At 37.9% G+C, this 22,925-nt stretch overlaps 1 protein-coding gene and 1 long non-coding RNA gene across 6 annotated transcripts in view; one reads left to right on the top strand and one right to left on the bottom strand.

Annotated features, from left to right (window-relative positions):
* KMT2E (lysine methyltransferase 2E (inactive)) overlaps positions 1 to 18,716 on the bottom strand; it is an 86,805-nt gene extending 68,089 nt beyond the window's left edge. For 4 of the 5 annotated variants that reach the window (XM_056800859.1, XM_056800861.1, XM_056800860.1 and 1 more), the window contains exon 1: positions 18,237 to 18,716. The gene's annotated coding sequence lies outside the window, so the exon portion shown is untranslated. The remainder of the gene's footprint in view (positions 1 to 18,236) is intronic. The other variant, XM_056800865.1, reaches the window with a different exon arrangement.
* Positions 18,717 to 18,828: 112 nt separating this feature from the next.
* The window catches only part of LOC130454764 (uncharacterized), a 54,299-nt gene continuing 50,202 nt past the window's right edge, over positions 18,829 to 22,925 (top strand). The window contains exon 1 of the long non-coding RNA XR_008912585.1: positions 18,829 to 20,021. This is a non-coding gene — a long non-coding RNA (uncharacterized LOC130454764). The remainder of the gene's footprint in view (positions 20,022 to 22,925) is intronic.

The following is a 22,925-nucleotide window of genomic DNA, read 5'->3' as shown; positions in this document are numbered from 1 at the left end:
CTAGATTGTAGATGTTATATATTGGTCACTCAATCTACAAGAACTAGAGATGAAAAACTCAATATCTTCATCCATTTAAATAAATATGCCATTGAGGCTGATATTTGATAAATTGCAAGTGTAAAAAGACAAATAAAATACTCCCCACCCAAAAAAAGCCTAGGGAATTCAACCAAAAAAGTTGGGGAAAGTGGGTAAGTTATGTTGTAAATAAAATTATTTAAATTCATATTGTAATAGATAGAAGTGAATCAAAGATCTGAATATAAAGGAAAAATCATTAAGGAACTAGTACTACCAATAGCAAGCAATTTATGTAGTGCTTCAACTTTTGTAAAGTGCTAGAAAAATTTAATAAGTGCTGATTGATTCCAGTCATCTCAGTAACTTGGAGTCCACAGAGAAAAGGGTTCCAATTCTTTCTCTGATAATTACCAGGTATGACCATGGGCAAGTGATAACCTCAAGCCTGGGTTTTTTCATGTATAAAATAAGAATAATAATGCAGTACTTACTTCGTAGTCACAAGGTGCCTGTGAGAATCAAGTATTTTTAAAAAGCCTCTTAAAAATCAAAGTATAAATGCCAACTAGAACTATCATTACTTTTGTTCTTTATTACCCTCCCCCCAAAACAAAAAACATACCATTGACAAATCCAGTTGATTTTTTCTTCAGAATCACTGAAATATCATTGCTGTCATCATAGTCCAGGCACTCATCACTTCATAACTGGTCTATTACAATAACCTAATTTGGTCATCTAGCCTCAGCCACTCTCACTTGCTGCTCCAAACTCTCTGAAGCACATCATTATCAGATTAGTGTTCTTTAAATAACTACCTTTATCATTTATTGTTCTCCTCAATCCTACAATGGTTCTCACTCTAAAATTCATCCTAGCATTCAAGGTCCTCCACATAATCTGGTACTAACTACTCACAACCTTCTCTCCAACTTAAAACATTCCCACACATAAAAAACCTGATTATTCCACTTCCCACATTACTTGTTTCCTTTGCTAACTCCAATTCATCCTCCAACTTTTGAATCAAGAAGCTCCTCAAAACAGTTCTCCTAGGTCCCCCTCCCTTAAGATTTCAACTACTGTTCATTATAATCTCTCTCTAGCCCCTCTCCCATTCCATTACTTATTTCCAGCCATCTGTGGGATATATATTCACTCATATATTCCACCATCACCTCAAATTCACATAGCCAGCACTACCTAGTTCAGGCCTTCACTAATTCTGACTTCTAATATTATCTAGGCCTTATACTTGGCCTCTCTATTTCCAGTCTCCTTTCTCTAATCCATCCCCCATATAGTTGCCAAAATGGTCTAAAGCACATATCTGAAAATGAGACTCCCTGGCTCAAAAAATTCCAGGGGTTCCCAATTTCCTATAGAATAAAATATGAATTTCTTATTACTCTCCCTTCACAAAATCTCAGTATCAGTTAAACAGAGCTACAATTTCCCCAGATTAAAAAACCTACCTTCACACAAACTATTTTTCACCTCTAAAATGCATTTTTTTATTACCCTGCCTCAGGGTAATAAAATCTTTGTATTCCTTCCAAGCTTAACTCATGTTAACTACTCAACTTTCCTGGTACTCTATTTTTATATATGTTGTGCTCTAAAGTAGAAAGTAAGCTCTTTGGAGGACAAGAGGGGTTTCCTTTTTGTCTTTTTATTCCCAGTGTCTACCTAGCACAAAGCACATCTCCAGGGCAGGCAAAAACTGTTTGCTAAGTTTAATTGAAAAGGGTTAGAAATTTGGGCTGTTCTTAATCACTAAGGAGTTAATTACATATTGCATTTATCTCATGCTTTATAGACTTTACATATATTTGTTCAATATAACAACTCTAAAGTAATAAGTAAGGCTAAATGGTTCAAACAAGAATCAGAATTTAAATCTTAGTTTTTTTACTTCATACCTGGTACTCTTCCCAAAACCATGCAGCATCACTACAAAGATGTGTTTTATCTATCTTGGATACCTCATTTCATCTCTTTGGGCCCCAGTTTTTCCACCTTTAAATGAAGGGTTTTATACTAGCTGATCCCTTTCAGGTACCTTTCAGCTTTAAATTTCAATGAATTAGAAATCTTCTGAAGAATTCTCATGTTGTTTAGAACACATTCTATTTAAAATAAAAGTTCTAAAACATCTTTCTCACAATATTAAACTAAGATATTCTATTTAAAAGAATAATGAGATCAATTCATGTTGAATGGAGATATGCTAACTCCATAGAAACGAACACCTTAGAGCAAGTTTCTTATGGAGTCCCTTGACAGCTTAATGATTTCCCCTTCCCACTCTGCCACCCCAATTCTATAATTACTTTGCCAAAAACAGATCCATTACCAAAACTATCTTTCAAGTGGTTTTCTTAAAACTGGTATGAGTGTGAGAATTTATACTGTAATGTCCTTACCTTTTTTATTGGGGGGAAGGGGGAAGAGGAGGAGAATAGGTGATAATGTGGAAAAAATTATGTGGGAGAATTAGTCCAATGCATAATTATTATAAAGCCTTGTAATCTATAAGGAGGGGACTGGGTAAAGAATATTACCATAGTCTATGATTCAGCATTCTAAAATAAGGAAACACTCCAGGAGTTCAAGAGAAAGTATCTACTATTCATTGGCTCTACAACTTGTCTGTCAGCTCTACTCAGACAAGAAATAGGAGAAAAGGCAAGCCACAGGAAGGTTAGGTTCAAGACATACTTCATATTTATATAGTGTTTTAAATTCTACCATTGCTTTTTCTCCACAACAAACCCAGGGGTATTTAGAATATAAAAATGTGAGAGAGGCAATGTGTTACAAAGAATAGAGGCATAGCTTGAAGAAAAAACATGTGCACAGCTAGATCTATAATTTTATTAATATCAAAACCTCTTTGTAGGTCAACTCCTCTCCTAATCCCGCCTCCCCCACCCCCAAAGATCCACAACTTCATAGGATAGTTGGGGCAGTAAGAAGTTAACTGTTTATGCTTCAAGGACTACCTTGCCCAGCTACCACTCAGTACAAACAGCATTATTCTGGGAATCTTTTCTGAGTTTGAGTGCCCAGAGGGCAAATTCAAACTTGGGGAGCCCCCAGATTGAGAGAGTAGAGGGAGAAAGTGTTTGCTTTGGCTGGCTGGGTAGAGGGGTGGGGCATGCAAAACATGTCCTGGGGCACTGGGAAGAGGGGGAACAGAGCAATTCCCCCATAAGGCATTAACTCAACAGGAAAAATACTAAATGCAGCATAAGAAAGAATGCCTGAGGTTGGGGTATAGTGGAAGGGGGAATAAGGATGTGCATGGGATAGAAGTCAAACCTGACAGAGTGTGATCAATATCTACCAGGGATCCCCTATCCACAGGTTAGGCTAATTTTACCCCTAAAAGGAATAAAACCATCCCATGGGACTTAATGAGCCAAAGTTCTGACTGTCCTCCTGAGACTGCTTGCTATATGTTAGCCTCTGAAAACACTGGCTTGGCTTCCTTGTCACCAAAAAAAAAAATTAAAAAGGTCCAGTTCCATAGATTTGGGGCATTTCAGATGTGGGTGACAAGGAATAAAGATATGCTTCTCTTCCACTTCCCAGTCACCATACTCTGCCTGCTGACCTTTTCCACAAGGAGAAGATGTAGACTGGACTATCAGAGCTAAGTGCTGGAGTATAATATTGCTGAGTACCCTAACCTCTCTGCACTAAGCACCTAACAAAGCAGAAGGTATATTCAAAAAGCAGAGCAATGTCCACAGGGAGATCCAACTAATGGTATTTCGGGAACTGAAAAAGACCAAATTGACAAAGAATAACGTGTAAACTTACAGGAACCATGGTATAGCTATTTTTAGAGACCGCACAAAAAAAGTGAGGTTGGGAATATGGGTGTACCCAATGGAGAAGGGTCTCTCACTGAAGATGAAGGGTTAAGGAAAAGATGGAGTTGGGAGAAAACTTTTCCAGGGTCACAGTCATAGATCTTAAGCAAGAAATACAGCACTATGGATTGAAGGAAAACAACAACAACAAAAGTCCTACCAGGCAGATCTAGAGGAAGATTAGAAATTAGTTGACATTAGAGACCTAGAAATCTTGTTGGTGACTAGAGCTAAGAATCTGAATTTAAGCATCAGTGATTAATTAAACTTACACTTCACAACAAAAAACATATTGATATACATCCTGATCCAACCCACGTTTTCCCCCATTGTAATGTATAGTAAAAACAGTTTTTGTATTGTTGAGCCATCCTTTTAACACACACTCTTAGCAGGGTGATGTGCAAAAGAAGCAAAGAAAATAGGAAGCGGAGCATAACAGGAAAAAAAATGACCTAAGATAAGGCCACCATTTCACTTCTTAACCAGCTTCAATGTTTTCTAATTCTAGCTCTGGGAATAGTCATCAAACCAATACCATTCCTGGAAAGGACATGTCAATCACTTGTTCTGTGGTGCCAATCATCATTCTGACTTTCTTGTTCAAAACATTCCTCCCCTGGATATAGCACCTCCTATTAGGATGAAAGCTCCTTATGGGGAGGGACTGACTTGCTTGCTTTTATCTGGACCCCCAAAATATAGCACAGTGCTCTGTTTAAAGTCCTCCCAAATAAAGCCCTTATTGATCGCCCAATAAAAAATTCACCCACACCCACATACATATATGCACAAGCACATGTTGCAGCCTGTCACCAAAGCTATTAGAGGAAATGTACATATTAAATTTTATATAAAATAAATATAAGGCAATGGGAAATAAGGGGTCTAGAAAAGACTCCCATAGAAAGTGACAAAGCTAAGACAGATTTGGGGCTAGGGATTTAGAGCAGGAGGAAGAATACTTCATAGGCATGAGGAGCAACCAGAGCAAAGACACAGACAAGAGATGAAGTGTCATTTACAATGAACATCAAGAAGTCCATTCTGGCTGTCCCATTACATGTAAGAACCTAAGATGATGGAGATATTAAGTGACTTGTCCAGGGTCACAAAGCTAGTGTCTATGGTGGGATTTGAACCTAGATTTTCAAGAACCCAAATCCAGTACCCTATCTACTACATGATGCTGCCTTTATGGAGTACTTATAATCATAGTGAAAGGTAGGTTGGAGTCTGGTTATTAAGGGCTTAAAAGCTAAATACATGAGTTTACAAGAGGGAAGAGAAAATTATTAGAAGGGAGTGAGAGACAGATCTAAGCTTCAGAAAATTTTCTTAGTAAACTATATAAAAGATTGATTGGGAAGAAATTACAACTAGGTGGCTCAGTGGGTTGAGAACCAGACCTAGAGATGGGAGTCCTAGGTTCAAATCATACTTCCTAGCTGTGTAACCATGGGCAAGTCACTTAACCCCCAAATGCCTAGCCCTTACTATTCTTCTGCCTTGGAACCAATACACAGTATCGATTCTAAGACATCGGTATGGGTTTGGAAAAAAAAAAAAAGGGATAAAGCCCAAAATTAGGTTTATGGCCCTGTGATTAATGTCAAATATAAGAATTTATTCATCTTCATTCTTCCTTTTCCAATAGCAAATGTAATTTGATATATTAATAAAACATTAATTATGGGGAAAGACTGAGGAAAAATAAAGAAAAAGATATATTAGTAAAGTACAAAAAGAATATTCTGAAAAATCGCCTTTTCAGATCACAAGGCAATAAAAATAACGATCAGTAAGGGTATATGGAAAACTAAAATGTGGTATTTAGAATGAAATATAATTCTCTAGATGTGATCAGCATGGGAATGGAGGGAGAAGGAGGGAGCTATTTCTTTTTATTCCATACATTATGTTCAATGCAATCTAAAATTGCCTATCTGGATGCCTTACTATCTATTTGAGTTTGAACAATTTCAGAGAATCACAGAACACCAAAGTTGGAAATTCATTCAGAAGCCATCTAGTCCAACTCATACTATTTCTACTACATATAAAAAGCTAGTATGCTTCTTTGACTTAAAGATGTCTAGGAGGAAGAACATGCTACCTCTGGAGACACCCAATTCCACTTTTGGATAGCACTATTTGTTAGAAAAGTTGAGTTTGACTTATTAACATTGCAGTCTACTAGGAAATACCTTATCTTTCTCAACAAAAATATTATCTAGCGATTCTTCTTTCCCTCCCCTTATCTACACACACACACACACACACACACACACACACACACACACACACACACACACACACACTAAAACCCTTATCTCTTGTCTTAGAATAGATATTAAGGATCAGTTCCAAGACAGAAGAGCAGTAAGGGCTAGGTAATTGGAGTTCAGTGACTTGCACAGGGTCACACAGCTAATTAAGTATTTGAGGCTAGTTTTGGACCCTGGAACTCCCATCTATAGGCCTAGCTCTAAATCCACTGAGCCACTTAAATGCCCCTATCATATACTTTTGAAACTTTTTTGGGGGGGGAAATAAAATGATAAAATATTACATTTATGCTTATTAAATTTCATCTTATTAGACTGACCCAGTGTGACATTCTGTCAATATTAGAATCCTATCATTCTATGGGTTAGTTGCCCCTTCCAACTTTGTGTCATTCACAAATCTGATTAGCACACATTAGGTACAACAAGAGCAGTAACCCTATAATGAAAGGATCCTGGTTCAAATTCTGCCTTCACAACTTTTTACCTCTGTGACCTTGAGCAAGCCACTTAACCTCCTTGAGTCTCAGTTTCTGCATCTGTAAAACAAAGGGTTGGACTAGATGGCCTCTTGAAATCTATGGCAGCTCTAGCTCCATGATTCTATGATCCATCTTATATACCTTCATCTTAGACATTGACAATTCTTGGCATTCCAAGTAAAGATCTTACTCCAAGATGACACAGATCCACTAATGGCTCATTTTTGGTCCAGTCAATCAATAAAAAACAAATACACCAAAAGTCAAGCACCTAGTTCTCATCTCTTTACTTTGTCCAAAAGAATATTAAGATTGTAAAAAATTCTCCTGAAATATAGCCATTTTATAGCTTTCCTCAGATCAGTCTAACATGCTCAATAAAAAAAAATTTAGACCAACATAATCTGTTATGAATGACATCAAAAGAGGGCATTTAAACAGACCTTACTCTTAAATATGAAATATGAAAATAATGTTTCCAATTATAAAACTATTGTAACACTTATCCATTAATACTTCATTTATTCTACAGATTACTTTGCTAAAATAAAAAGAAACTAACAATGGCCTTAAGATGTCTAAGAATAGCCCTTTGCATCTAAAGGTAACACAAATCTCTAAAACCTAGAAACCATTCTCCAATAGATGCAGTGAAAAGATATGAGCAAAAAAAAGCTCAAAAGAATTTCAAGTTCTTAACAACCATACTAGATACACTCCAAATTACCTGTAGAAAAAGAAAGATAAATTAAAACAACTCTTAATGTTTCACCCCACACCCAGCAAATTGGCAAAAAAAGGCCCACTAATCTTACTCCTGTGGTAGAAAGCTGAATGATCCAACTCCTTAAAAGTAATTTGGAATTATCACCAAAAAAGTCATTAAAATGTCCACAGCTTTTGTACCAGTGGTTAACTATTAGGCATATATCCTAGAGAAGTCAAAGAAAAAATGAAAGGTTCCATATACACCAGAATTTTTATAGCTACCACAAAAAGTGATGGAAACAAAGTAGATATCCAAAGGACAGGGATTGGCTAATAAATAAACTATGGCACTGAATATAAAAGAATCTTTCTTCCTTCTAAGAAATGAACATGAAGAAATCAAAGAAGCATGGGAAGGTTTGTATATACCAGTACAGAGAAAAGCAAGGAGAGCAGGAAAACATTATGCATGACATGACTCCAATGAAAATAGGAAACAAACTAAAAATAAAGCAATTATATGATCAAAGCTATCAGCAAAGAGGTAGGACAAAGAGTATGGAAGGCTCAAAATCCTAGTCACACAAATGTGCTTGCTCTTCCACCTAATTTTTTAAAAACTTTTTGTTACAAATGATTGTTTATTGAGTAGGGGAAGGAGAAGGATATAGTTGGAAATGAAGGTGATATAAAAAAGATAAGGTCTTGTGAATGACTGGAATAAAAAAAAAAAAGATATTTTATTGTAACATTTAGGGACTTGTTTTCTTTTCTTGAAGAGTTTTTCCACACTCTATATTTACTAACGAACAATAAGAGAGGGTAAATAAAGCTAAAGAATGAACTTTAATATCTCGAAAAATGAACCCTTAATTTAGAATAGAAAATTGAATTTGTTGACAATGTGAGTGCTAGGTCAAATTCAAACTACAGCTGCTACAATTTCTCAAGCTGCTATTTAGAATAGTTATATTTTAAAAGGGTTATTTTCATAGTCATATCCAGTACATCCCTTTCTGTTCTGTAAATGTTCTCTTGAGATTCAAAGAAAAATCTAGCAGCACTAAGTAGTAAGTTCCTGGATATGGATGTAAAGTAACTAACTATGCCATATCATGCCATATAATGTTTCAATTAAAAAGAACCTATGTATCACCCATAACTGTGCTGTAATGCCAATTTAAAAAAAAGCCAGTTTGGGGGCAACTGGGTAACTCATTGGATTGAGAGCCAATCCTAGAGACAGGAGGTCCTAAATTCAAATCTGGCTTCAGACACTTCCCAGCTGTCTAACCCTGGGCAAGTCACTTAACCCCCATTGCCTAGCCCTTACCACTTTTCTGCCTTGGAACCAATACACAGTATTGATTCCAAGACAAAAGGTAAGGGTTAAAAAAAAAAAAGCCAATTTTTGCCCTTAATAAATTAAAATATACTCCTTTAGAAGATGTCATTCAGTAAAGAAATATTTATCAAGCATATAGGGGAGTCAGGGAATTTAGAAGGTAAAAGAAATCCAGGCATGAAAGACAGTCAGTAAAAAGGCAGGGATTAGGAAATGGTTTGTCCTCAGGAAAGGAACAGAAACTTAACTAGTATAGCTGGAGGGGAATAAAGTGCAAAATTGCAAAAGCTGAAAGAGGCCAGTTTGTGAAAAACTTAAAAAGCCAAAGAGAGAAACTTATTCTTGATTTTGAGGGTAATTAATAGGGAGCCAGTGAAGTTTTCTGAATAAAAGGGTGACATGATCAGAGCTAGGCTTTAGAAAAAAATCACTTTGGCAGCTGTATGGAGGATGCATTGGAGTAGGAAGAAATGTGAAGCAGAAATCAAATCGAAGGCTACTGCAATAGTACAGAAGGGATAACGGCTGTATAAGTGGAGAGAAGACATATATACTATAAATATTGCTAAATTCCCTGAACACATTAGTTATTTAATGGTTATTTGTCATTGATTAAACTGTTCGTCTTTGGATAACAATCATAGAACTCATCCCACTTTACTTGGAGGTTAAAAACTTCACAACTCTCCCCTCCACCATTTCTCAGAATTCACTAATCCAAATCTTTAAGAAAGGTGTTACATAAAAAAGTAGAGAAGATAACCGTTTTCTATTCAGAGTTCTATTCACCTAATATTGAAATTCTTCTTGAACACGTCCATTTCTCTTACTTGCCTCTCTTACACTTGGAAAATTAGTATAACTGTCTTTATTCATTTTTCCTTATTAATATTTCATTTATTCTCTTTTCACTTTCACTGCCACAATATCAAGTACAGGGCCTGAGACGAAATTATTATAAGTCTGTATAATTTCAAATTCTTGCCCCTCCAACACATAGCACTGAAAAGTTGATTTCTTTAAACATCACTATCTCCATGATACTCCTGCACAAAATTAATAAATGGCTCCCCATTAGAGGATAAAAGCTAAACCCTTTAAAGTAACAGTGAAGAACATTTAAAAAATGGCTTTAATAGTCTTCTATCCTCACCTCTCTATTTCCCAACATAACTATTCTCCTCTATTAAAAATCAACAAATCTTGTTCAAACTGCAGCTACATCTTTTTTTCATGCTAGCATAATACCTGGGACATCCCTATCTCCTGCTCCCTCCAACACACCAACTCAAATATTACCTATTTTTAAGACCCAGGTAGCCTTTCATGAAGATGTCCTTGCTCCATATAGGGATTGGAACTGTGATTCCCTGATGAAGGAACCTTTTTTACTATTGTAGATTGGCATCTCTGCTGCAATGTATGATCTTATAAGATTGCTTACAGTACAAAAACTTTACCCAGGTCAGAGTGAATATGAGTCACAAATAGTATTTACACCTTGGTCTTCTTGCTCTTTTATCTACTCTACCATAGTGCTTTATCCTACCAGCCAGTTCTATGATTTAGTCTTATAACTCTCATATTACTTGTCATATGTACTCATTAAGCCTTTAATAATCAGACTGGTGGTTAACAGGGTCCCTGAAGGTTTGAGGTTTCTCCCCAACTTTAGTCCCAAATAGGGTAAAATACTCCCTTCCTCACTGAAGCAAAGCCTTGTGAATTTGTAAATGTATTTCACTATATGCCTACTTAAGTAAAATTTAGTTTGATCTTTCAACATTGAAAAAATATTTAAAATCTTTACAGCCCAAACTTAAAAATCTAGCTATTAGAGTTGGCAGCAAATCTTGTAAAACAAAACAAAAAATACAAAGTATCTATCCACTCAAAAGGTCAAAGGGTCTGAATTATCTTTTCTATTTCAAATAGTTTATAAACATTGATTCTTTCATTCTAAAAATGCGCCTAGATACATTCAATAACAATTCTAAACCAGGAATAATGAAGCAATGGAACTAAGTTACCTTTGAAAACTCTGATCTGTTACCATATCCTGATGTAGGGGGGACATTGGTCTTGCATTCCCAATGGAATTTAAGTTCTGGCATATTCTATCAAGTTGGAAAGGCTTGTGTTCAGAGGACCAAGCACTATATAATAACTAAATTAGGGAAAGGAATCATCCTCATTTTGGTAACAACTTGGTATTTTCACCCATAGTAATTATATTTAACTGTGAAGGGTTACAATTGATGATATAATTGATGTGGAGGAAATGCCCATAGTGACCACAGCAAAGTTTCTCTGAAAAGGCTTACCTTAAGGAAAAATTTATTTTTGAACCTTTTTTAAAAGAGTTTATTAGTTTCTATGTGGTACAACCATATGCTTACAGAGTACATAAGTTCTAATAAGGACTGTTAAAATAGTCCATAATGAAGCAACTCTTCTCCCTTCTCTTCTCAAAAAGACAATACATTCCAAAGTGTAAAAGAATAGTACAAAAGCAAATGATTGTAAATGCTAAGGGTAGGGCTCAATTTTACTTTTTATAGAAAAGCCATCACTGATATGGCTATTTTATAAAATGAAATCAAGATTATATGAAAATGTATGGAGCAGTTCTAGAACTTATCTTATGAAACATTACCCCTCTCCTACCCATATAAGAACAAGGAAGTACCTGCCTAGAAAGAGAAGGTGGCATTCAATATGAAAATGAGCATTTACAAAATAAACCTAAGAAATAAACAAGAAAATCACACATTTAGAGCTAGAATGGAAATCCTATCCTTTGATTTGCAGGACTTATAAATTGTTATTTAATATTTCCAAGTGATCTAAAAAAAAAAAGCCCTAAAACTATATGCATTTATAAATTCTTAAATTATATATAGAAAAAAAAGTTACCTTGTTTGTTAAAAAAGAAATGACTCAGGGGCAGCTGGGTAACTCAGTGGATTGAGAGTCAGGTCTAGAGACAGGAGGACCTAGTTTCAAATCTGGCCTCAGACACTTCCCAGCTGTGTGACCCTGGACAAGTCATTTAACCCCCATTGCCTAACCCTTACCAATCTTCTGCCTTGGAACAAATACACAGTATTGACTCCAAGATGGAAGGTATGGGGCTTAAAAAAAAAAAGAAATAACTTTGTGTATATACCATAGAAATTCATAGAATATGCATTTTTGACTAGATTAGAAATTCCTGACAGTTGCTATTTGCCTAGCTCCCTGCAAACATTACTGAAAGTCATCATTCTCCGTTTAATCTGTAAAATATTCTAGAAAATGTATTCAGTGTTCTTATAGATAAGTAATATTAGGGAAATTTCAATGTATTGTTTTTAACATCCATATTAGTGTTTTAAATTTTTTAAATAAAAATCACAACCTAACCATATTGCTAATATTAAGTCATCCTTTCAGTTTTCAAAATATTGTTTACATCAAACAAAAACTTTCTACTTAGTGAACTGAAATCAATTTTTATATAAAATTCAACTTGTTCAATCACTATTCCTTCAATAAAATTAAATGTCAAATGTTTACACCATAAAAAAATAAGTTTTGCAAAAAAGGGAAAATTAGCTTTTCAATTTGAATACAAACTCTAACACAAGGTTGGGGGGGGGTTTGCTTTAAGGAAAATCTGTTACATGAAAATACATTAAGAACTGACATCTTCACAAAACCCTACAAGTTAGATACTAGAATTATAATTTTTCCATTTTAAAGATGAGGAGGGGGCAGCTGGTAACTCAGTGGATTGAGAGCCAAGCATAGAGACAGCAGGTCCTACCAAGGTTCAAATCTAGCCTCAGACACTTCCCAGCTGTGTGACCCTGGGCAAGTCACTTGATCCCCTTGCCTAGCCCTTACCACTCTTCTGCCTTGGAGCCAATACACAGTATTGACTCCAAGATGGAAGGTAAGGATTTAAAAAAAAAAAGAAAAAGAAATAAAAGATGAGGAAACAGGTTAAAAAACTTTACAGTGTCAGAAATATAGACATTAGATAGATATTAGGCTGGATTTGGCTTTATACTAAGACCGTCCCAATTCTAGCCTAATGTCTATACTGCACTGATTCTCTTAAGAGTAAGAATGATTTTACAGACAACATTTCTAATAATGATTCTATATAGAACATTTAAAATAACTCTCTTTAATTCAGTCACGCCCTCAAAGTGCCTAATAAAACGTAAAATTGCTGATCATACTAACTTTCCAGATTCAAAAGTGGTTGTTTAAATCAGTATTACACAAAACTGCTTATGAATAAAAGAATGGAAGATTAAAGGGGAGGAAAAAAGACAATCTAACTGTAAGCTGATTAACATATTACCTCCCCATATGCATTCTTCCAACCAGACAATCTGTCCCATAAGCAGTTCCTCAAACTCAACATTCTATCTTCCAAATCCACGCCATTACATAGTTCATCTTCCATGCCTGGAATATTCTCCCTCCTCAATTCTACTTCTTGAAATGCCCATTTCCCTTCAAAGCACAGCTTCAAGAGGCACCTGATACCCAACAAATAAATCCCTGGGCCTGGAGTCAGTAAACCTTGACTTCAAATCTGGCCCCAGACATGAATTGTGTGACCCTGGGCAAGTCAACTAAACTTACGGACCTAAGAGGTAAAAAAGAGGTAAAAAAAAAACTGTAAAATATGGGGATAATAATAGCACCTACCTCATGAAGGGTTATTTTGAGATTGAAATGAGATAATATTTATAGAAGCTCCTGGTACATACAAGGTGCTACATATATGCTATTCTATTCTCTTCCTTTCCCTTCAAAAAGTTTTTTCTAGATTTGTCCAGCTGTTAATATGCCATTTCCCCTCCCCCTCATCACTGGGTACTTATTTTGTATATATGTTCTACATTTACTTATTGATTAACGTGTTATATCCCCCACATGAGAATATAAGTTCTTCAAGAGTACAGTCTGTTTCGTTTTTTGTCTCAATAGCTCTAGTACCAAAGAGAATACCTGGCATACAGAAGGCACCTATCCAATGCTGGTTGATCTATACATTTTAGATATTTAAGTAAACTGAAATGTGCCCTCTAAGCAGTTCTGTATTGTAATCTATTGTGATCTCTTAAAATAGTTTAAACACATAGTAGACAACTATTAAGTCTTATTACAAAAGAAGAGTTTTTCTTACATAACATTAGGTTTTTTTAAAATCCCAAGACAGTTCAGTTCAGTTATCACAGTTGCTTGTGTACATTGTAAAGTTTAAGTCTGATATCATCCTGGTCCTCAAAGAGCTTAAAGGAAATCGGTGCAATAAGACACATACAGTGGAGATCAGAAGCAGCAGAAAAACCTGGGAAGATTTTTAAGGGAATGTCATGACCACAGAAAGATAGGTAAAAAGATTAGTAGGACAGCAATATGAAGGATGGATTTTGAAGAAACTTGTCTTTTGAAAGAAATTTGTCAGTTTCAAATATAATGCACTAGTCATTTCAAGATTCTTATGGGGAAAAAAATACAACTAAAAGTCTTATATTAACAGATAAATAAATCCATGGTAATAAGTTTACATTAAAAAAAAACAAATAATGCCAGTTCAATAACATGCCTTTCCCCTCTCACCCAAAAAAATGAGGTTAGCAAACATTGGGAAGGTTCTATCTAGTACTGTTTAAATAATTTCTTATTTTTAAAATTCTTCAAATTTGAATCTAGCAAATCCTAGAGAGTTACTTAGGCATATGGCAGATATTATTAAGAAGTATTTCAGAAAAGTATAAAAGAAACCAAAGCTATGAACGCTTATATTGTTGCACTGAAGGTGGGGAGTTGAGAAGGTGGAATTGGTTGGAGGAGAGGAAAAGGAATATCTAAAGTTGAATCACGATTCAAAATAAATTTATACCATTAACTTCAGGAAAGTCTATCCTAACGTTTATTTTATGTCTCAGAAATTTTTCTTTAAAGCTACATTAAAACAAACACAACTATACAATATTAAGCAACCAATTTTTCTTGAAAATTAACTTAAATAGAACAAGTAAGAATCCCAGCCAACCTTTCCTCATCATGTCTGAAATTTCACTGCTTTAGTTTTCTAACTAAAGATTTGTTTTTCTCATTGATCAGATATCTCAACACTCCTACAGAAACAAATTATTCCTTGTAACCTTTTAACAATTCTCTCTAAAAAAGCCCTGACTCCAAATTAAATAGAGATCCATAGTCATAGCTAAACAACTATAGCTATGTTTCTAGCTATACTTTTCAGGTAGCCCCTCAAGAAAGATCTATTGAAATGTTTGATATTTTTAGTATTAAGTTAAATGCTTTTTTTTAAAAGGGTATTTAATAGGCCACATGAGATTTAGCATTCAAAATTTTATATTTGCAAATAAGATTATCAGAGCAAACCAGGAAAAATAATTTTAAAAATCTCAAATCTGTTCTTCTAATTTCTGTGCTTAAAAAACAAAAGCTAACAGCAAAGTCATATGCAATTATATATATATATATATATATACATATGTGCATATATATATATATATATTTTTTTTTTTTAGATGGTTTCAGGTCAATTGATGCCAAATATTTTACCTGGATTAGATGAGACTGAGGTCACCCACATATTAAGAAGTCAAGACAAAGATCTGTTCGTTAACATCAATGTATAATCCCAACTCCTATAAACAAGAATGTGTAATTTGGGAGCAAACCTTAGGTTGGAAACAGCTCCCAATCTAGGAACCACAAAGCCCATTCACTTATCCAACCAAAATTAAGTAGCATGCCAACTAAATAATCATAAAATGATTTACAAAGAAGAAAGCTTTTTTTAAAAGTATTAGAAATCTGCCAATGTAAAATCTGGATATATAAAATTATCTGATATTTTTATAAAGGTGAAAGTTGCTTGAGAATCTTTTTAATACATAAAAGTTATACTCTGCTAAAGGGTTCTAACTTACACTTCAAAAATTCATTTATTTCAGTTTCAAAAATATAGTTTTGTTAACTGTTTTCAGTTTCTTCTAGTCTAATATCCGTTTATAGAAAGTTAACATAAACACTATGGAACACCCCCCCCCCCTCGGCCATTTTCTAGTTTTTAGATGAAGCAGGCCTTGTATCTGGATCATGAAACTTAATCCACTATAACAACTAAAACACATTAAAAAGTCATTATGCTTATAAAGTATTTTTGTTTATGCGTATAAAGTCATTTTGAGGGAAGGGTGGGCATCACTAGTGTTCTCAAATAAAGCTTAAAGATGGACACATTTAAAGTAGATATCACAAGCCTATTAGTGTCCAACTATCTTAAAGCTTAAATTAGTTTATGTCTAAAAGGTTATCAATATTTCAGTTCTAGAAATAAGGTGAACACACACTTTTTCAAAAACAAAATTAACAAAGCATAATTTTCTGACAAAGCTAGTCTCTGAAATATCCATAATTTACAGCACTTTGTTATGCTGTAGCTTACATTTAAGGGCTATATAACAAGTCATATTTAATAAGGTGGAAGGAAGGAAACAAACATTTCCTTTTTTTACCTCAAATTTAAGGTTTCCAAAATACTATGCAAAGTATTAAAACCTTATTTTTGCACTTTTATAATAATGATGATTCCACAGGTCAAATATTTCACTTAAAATAGACCATGTAGCTTCATTGAAAAAAAATACACAATTAAAACTGCATAAAATATACAATGCTTAATATGCTACATAAAAAAATAGTAATAAATATATTGTAAGAAAAAAATCTTTACATCTTGAGAATTAACAGATTTAATTTTGTTTCTATATCTCACTGAAATGCAGCAGACAATATAAATTCGAGCAGTAGGAATGATAGGAAATATTTTCCTCAAGACTAAAATGATCGAGGAAGTCTCTAGCCAAATGAAAATGTGTAACAAAGATACTTTTTATATAATTTCTATTTCCACTTACTCTTGTAGCAAGCTGACTGAGATAAATGCTTGAAGTTCTTTCCCCTCCTACCCCCCAGAAAGGTTAAAGAAAATACTGCCATACATGTGCCTCTCTCACATCCCCAGGAGAAACTATTAAGGCTACCTGAGTCGGATTTGGGGGGCAAAAGTGGTGTCATTTTATTTCTCTCATGAATAACCAACAAAATTTGTCACCTAAAAAAACTGCATTGTGATTTTCAGTAAAAGAATGGTTTTTATAAATGATTTGAAAAAACTAATCTTTTCATGTAAACATAATAAGTCAGTAATATGCTGCAGACAAACGCACTGCATGGGGTGTGGAGGACTCGAGCTGATTAGATTACCACAACATCAGCCTGGGGCCGCCATTTTTAGAATCTCTAAAGGACAAAAGAGGGAAATTGCAATTTTTACTTCACATCTATAAAACTAACGAACAAAGTGTAGCATTTCATATCACTTATTGATGTCTCCCCCCTCTATGGTTCAATACATCTCACTTATTTCTGTTCGGAAAGACTAGAGAACCCCCAAACCTTACATTATTCTTTCCTTTTAGAGGATGTAAATAAACAGCAGAAACTCCACAATGTATAGTCAAGGATAGTTTTCCCTTTTAGCATGATTTATATTATTTAGAAGGCTGATTTAAATAGAAATTCAGCTCTAGGAAAAAAAGATTGATGGAAGATGGATTTTTTTTTCTCTTTTTCACTCCCCTCATCAACACAGTAAACCGTTTGTTTCCCCTGTCTGCTACAAAGGGTTAGTGCTTATTTCTTACTCAAAAAGCTTTCTTTCAAACGGTGCCACACCATAGGTTGTATGCACTTAACATAACAGGATAAAACAAGAGGCTTGTGGGGGGGAGGGGACTGGAAAGAAGGCTGGGTATGGGGGGGGGGTGACTACCATAGGGGCGGGTTTACCCTCTTCCCTAGGGGGCGAGGATCTGTCTCGTTCACACACATACACACAGGGACACATACACACACACACCCCAAACCTTAAGGCTTTCTTCCCACTCACCTCTCCCCCACACACACACCTCCACCTGACTAAGAGAAAAAGGTTATCATAAAGGAATTGGTGAGGAGGAAAATAGGGCCTATACTAATTTAACCCCCGAAAGGGATGCAGGTGGGAAGGAGGGAAATTTGGCAGCTGCTGGGTCGCCTCCAATACAAACCCAACTAAACAGTCACCCACCTCCCTCCGCATCCAGGGGGCCTGGACCCGCTACCTATGAGGGAGAGTGCGCTCCTTCCCCAACTCCCACTTTCAAGGGGGTTTAACTGCCAGTTCCCCCTTCCCCAACCCCAAACCCCGCCATATTTCTCCCTTTCCGGGGGAGTGGTGGTGGTGGTATTGAAGAGGATAAGGAGAGTAAATTCCGGAGAATCAGCAACGTCTCGCATCCTCCACCCCAGAAGGCCAGGAAACCCTCAGGTGGGATGAAGATGAAGTCCTCCTCCTGGAAAGCTAAGCTTCCCCCTTCACAATCCCCAGCCCCCGTAAACTCCCACGGAGCCCAGGACTGACCTGTGATGTTCACAAACCAGGCACCCGAACCCCGTTATTGGACCGACCCCCGAGGTTTCTCTCCAGACGACCGCGACCTGACCCCGCGGCAGCTGCGGCCACTGCGGACTCGCGGGGTAGTCGGCACCGGGCTCCACACACCCCCTCCCCGAGCGACAGCGCAGGCTCTTCTTCTTCACGAGTGACTGGAGGAGGAGGTGGTGGATGAAGAGAAGCAAGAGGAGGAGGAGAAAAAGGAGGAGGAGGAGGGGAGGAGTGGGGGCAGTCAAGCAGTCAGCAGGAAAGGAGCGGCGGCGGCCCGGCTGCTCACAGTGTCTGTGCCACCCCCTCTACTGCCGCTGCCCGGGCTCCAGCGGTGTCTCCGGCTCAGCCCCCTGCGCCCGCTCAGTGTCACTGCTTCTCGCTCTGGGAAAATGGCGGCCGCAGCCGCGGCGGCGGCGGCGGCGGCGGTAGCGGCGGCGGCGGCAGCTGCACGGGGCCCGCCCGCCCCGCTCCGCAGGGGCAGCGGGGGGAGGGGACGAAGCCGGCGGCCGCCATCTTGCTTGTGGGCGGCCGTCAGCCCCGGGCGCTGCACTGAGGTTCCGAGGTAGGGCTGAAGGGTTAGGGGAGAAACAAGAAAGGCTTTTTCTGCAGCAGGTGTAGTCGTTGACTACTCGAAATCGACCGTGGTATTTGGGAGACCTTTTTTTGTTGTTGTTTAGAAGCGGGTGTGGGGTGAGAGAGAATTAGGGTGGTGAAAAGGCGTCTTCCCCGGAAGAGACCCGAAGACAGGGAAGCTTCCGTCCCTCATGGAGAGGGGAATGAGGATACTACCATCCCGGGGTGGAAGAAAAGTGAATAGCCTCCAAGAGCGACCGTCACCGCCTCACTGTCCTTTAACTGTGTACCAGTCCCCCACCCTTTTTGGTGGCAGCTCGGGTTCTCTCACTCTTTCCCTTCCCCCTCCGCCCCCTTCCGGCCTCAGGCAAAGGGCGAACCCGGCTGGGGTTTCACTCGACGCCCACTAGGGGCTGAAGGGGCTTAGGAGGCTTCAGTGCGCAAGCTCCGGACACCGGATAAAAGCCGAGCTGGCCGGGTCCAGAGCCGTCTCGATGGAGGAGAAAGAAACGGAAGCGACCAGGGGGGAGAGAGACTCTGCAAGAATAGTACGGCCACCATCAACGCTGCCACCGTGTTTCGGGGTAAAAAGCCGCCGCCATCGGTGCTGCCGCTACTGTCTCCTCTTGGCCCCCGGGGCTAATTCCCCCGCCTGCCAGCTGGACAATATGTGCGGGGAGGGGAGTAGGGACCCCCTTGTGTGGAGGTGATTGAACTAGGCTTAGGGTCCAAGCAGGGAGGGGCTAGTGTAGGTTATCTAGACAAAAGATAGGGTAAACTAGGGAGCGGCATGAGGGCTTCCCCATTGGAACCGCAGGGACTGGGCGGCGCTGGCCCCTGCTGTCGGGAGTTGGGGGGGGGGGGGGGTGCTCTCCCTGAAATGGCGGTTTCCGCCTCGCCTGGTTGCGACCCTGGGAGAGCTTGGGGAGTGGAGCTAGGGAGAGACTGATCCGTCGCTGTAGCCAATCAGCGGATAGTTTATGTAGTCAAGTGCCGTTTGATTGGTTGGTGATGACCTCATGCTGCAGCAGCGGGCGGGGCCGGAGCTGTCCGGGGAGGCTGGTGCAGAGGGAGAAAGGGAGAAGTGGTGATGGCGACGGTTGCTGCGGCGGTCACTGTGAGACCTAAACAGTGGCGATGGGGACCTCAAGCCTCTTCCTTGACCGATTCCTCCTGGCCCCGCGCGAGGTGAGGGCCCCGGCTCGGCCTCTGCGAAACTTAAGGCACTAGCCAGGACGTGAAGGCATCTTTTCTCCTGTCGTATTTGTAACTGCGTCAGGGCAAGATGGCGCTGGGTCTCCCTGGGGCGCGGGGGGAGCGGCACGTCCGCGTCCTCCGCCGCCGCAGCGCATGTGACCGGGCTGCATTCCTGTGGGGTTTGGCTGAGACCCAAGCTAGGGATGGGGGAGGGTGGGGAAAGGAGATGGGTGGAGGAGATTGTGGTGGTAGTGGCCGCGGCTAGAAGAGGAAGAAATGACTGCTGGAGAAAACTTCCCCTCCCCCATACAATATAGTCTCTGCAGGCCCTAGGGGAAAGTCCCTGGCCTCCTGTCGTTCGTGGGTGTGTCTGCTGTTGGAGGAGGTGAATTCTTGGCGCTCCACTTTCTTTTATACCTTTCTCCTTCCAAAGGGTGGTTACATAAGGCTGAAGGCCCCGTGAGTGCGGCTAACTCTTGGGGGAGGTGTAGTTTTCGATGCTAGCTAGACTCGGTCTGGCGTTAAGGCCCAATTTGAAGCGTTTAAATTGAGCCTCCACCTCATACTCGGCTTCCGAGAGACTACTTACTATACCACCTCAAAAGAAATGAAGTTCCTAAGGTCAGGTTAGAAGCATCTGACAGGTTTATAGGGGATTAAAAAAAACCTGTAAGCAGTATGAGGGGTGGGGAAGAGAATGAGCGTTAATGCCTCTTTTAGCTGTTAAATTATTTTTTTAAATTTAAAAGCAGAGAAATGGAACAGTACTTATGGAAAAACTGAGTGGGTACATAGACTAGTGAAAAATGTGGGTGGGTTTAATTTTCATTTATAAACGTGGAAGAATGCCTTAGTTTTTTTTAAGATGTTGGTAGTGGTAGTTTGGGCCTGGAAAATACCTGTTCTCTTTGTATGTTACGAACTTTAAAATAAACCTAATATGGAATATTGCCCTTATTAGTTCAGCAGTGCTATTCATTAATCATTTTGCCCACTTTTATGAAATTTTGAAATTCACAAACCATTTCTCTTAAGAGTTGTTGTGGTCGTAAGCCTAGACTAGTCCTGCCACATGTTTGGTATTTTGAAATCTACTGTAAGAGGGAAGTTTGATTTGATAGGTGAGTAGACGATGTTGGTTTTGGAATCCCCAAAGGATTGATAACTTACAGGATCCCGAATTAGTAAAAAGCTTGCCAAACTTAGTCACTAGGTTGAGGTGGAACTCTGTGCTAGTTACCCTATATGTCTTAAAATGCATTTGTACTACATTAATAAGTGTTGTTAATGAATTGTTCACAAAATATGCTAGGGATGCTATTGCAGCAATAAAAAATTTGGGGTGTAGCTTTCTTTTATACTAGGACAACTTAATCTTGATTACCAGATGAGCAGTGTCATGGTAGAATGCACTACCCACTCAAATTATTTGGCTTATCTCTGATTTGTGGCATGCATCAGAACATTTGTATACTGAAGAAATAAAAAAATTATCCATAATCTTGGGAGAGAAAACTTCTTGGTTGGTAGCAGTTTTTAGACATTCCAAAGCATTTGCAATTTGATACTGCTTTCCACTACACTAGAACTTCTAAAGGCAGTAGAGGAAAAACTTGAATCAAGGATTAGATTTCAGAAGGGCCTAGGAGATGGGACTTAAAGGAATAGCTATACTAAAAAAACAACACATTTGTTTAATAAATGATCAAATTGTTGCCTTGGGCCAGCATATTTTTAGTGTTACACTGGGTACAATCCTAAAATGAGAAATAGTCTTTAGCTTAGGGTTGTCTTCTTTTTGGTCTTATTTAGATGTTTAAATTCTAATGGTTTGTCTAAATTTATATAACCTTTGCTTCACATATCATTTGAATGTCAACTTTCCTCCAATACTTACATAATAAACATATAGACCTTTGCAAAGTAGACTTAAGCATACTATATATGAAGTTTAGACCTTTTCTCTCCTTCTCTAAAATCAGCTGTTAATACAATTATTTTGATACAACTCTACCAGATAACCTTGAGCATTATTACTACTTGTAGGGAATGAATTCTGTAGAGCCAGAAGTGAGAAACTGTGAAATGAAAACTTATTTTCAGAATAGCTATAAGCTTTACCATGTTCCCCTAATGTTAGATGGTTTCTTTTGTAGGTATCTATTTTTTAAACTAATTAGTATCTGATATGCAAAAATTGAAATACCATAAAAGAATAAGTCTTCAAAATAAAATTTATTCCCTCCAGTAATAGTACATATAGTACACACTCATGCTAATTATCTCATAATGCTGTTTGATTTTATGAATATTTTTGTCCATGGCTTTACAATTAATACGTGGTGGGGTGGGATTGAAACTTGTAATAGTTCTGCTTTCGTCAGATTTCTGAAAAGTCTTCACTGATATTCTAGTGTTTTTGTGGTTTTTTTATGCAATTCTCCAGTTAAAAACTGAAGAGAGATAGAAATCTTATCCTTAGAAAATCTAGGTTCTTCCTCTTGGATCCTTTGGCAAGTCGGTTAACCTCTCTAGAAGTCTTGGTTTCTTCACCTTGAAAATGAGAAATAATGTTTGTCCTACCTTCTGCCCAGTAAAACCCATATTGAATTATCAAAGCAATATTTTATAAAGGTAAAGTGATATGCAAGGTAAAAGTCAATTTGGAAACCGGAAGCCTTGGATTCAGATCTTACCACTTTAGTTTCCTTTCTTCAACACTTTGTCATCTGTTGTTCCTCTACCATCTAAATTTAAACTTAATGAGTTAGAGGCTTTAGGATTTGCTTACAATCACATTACCGATTTGGTTTTTCCCACCTTATAGCATTTATTAAAAAAAAAAATTTATTTGATGCTTACTTTGCACAAAATAAATGGTCCATGATAGGATAG

This window comes from Monodelphis domestica, chromosome 5 (assembly GCF_027887165.1).
Source record: "Monodelphis domestica isolate mMonDom1 chromosome 5, mMonDom1.pri, whole genome shotgun sequence".
Taxonomy (NCBI): Eukaryota; Metazoa; Chordata; class Mammalia; order Didelphimorphia; family Didelphidae; genus Monodelphis; species Monodelphis domestica.
Note: the sequence above shows the minus strand (reverse complement) of the source record. Positions and strands in the feature narration are given on the sequence as shown.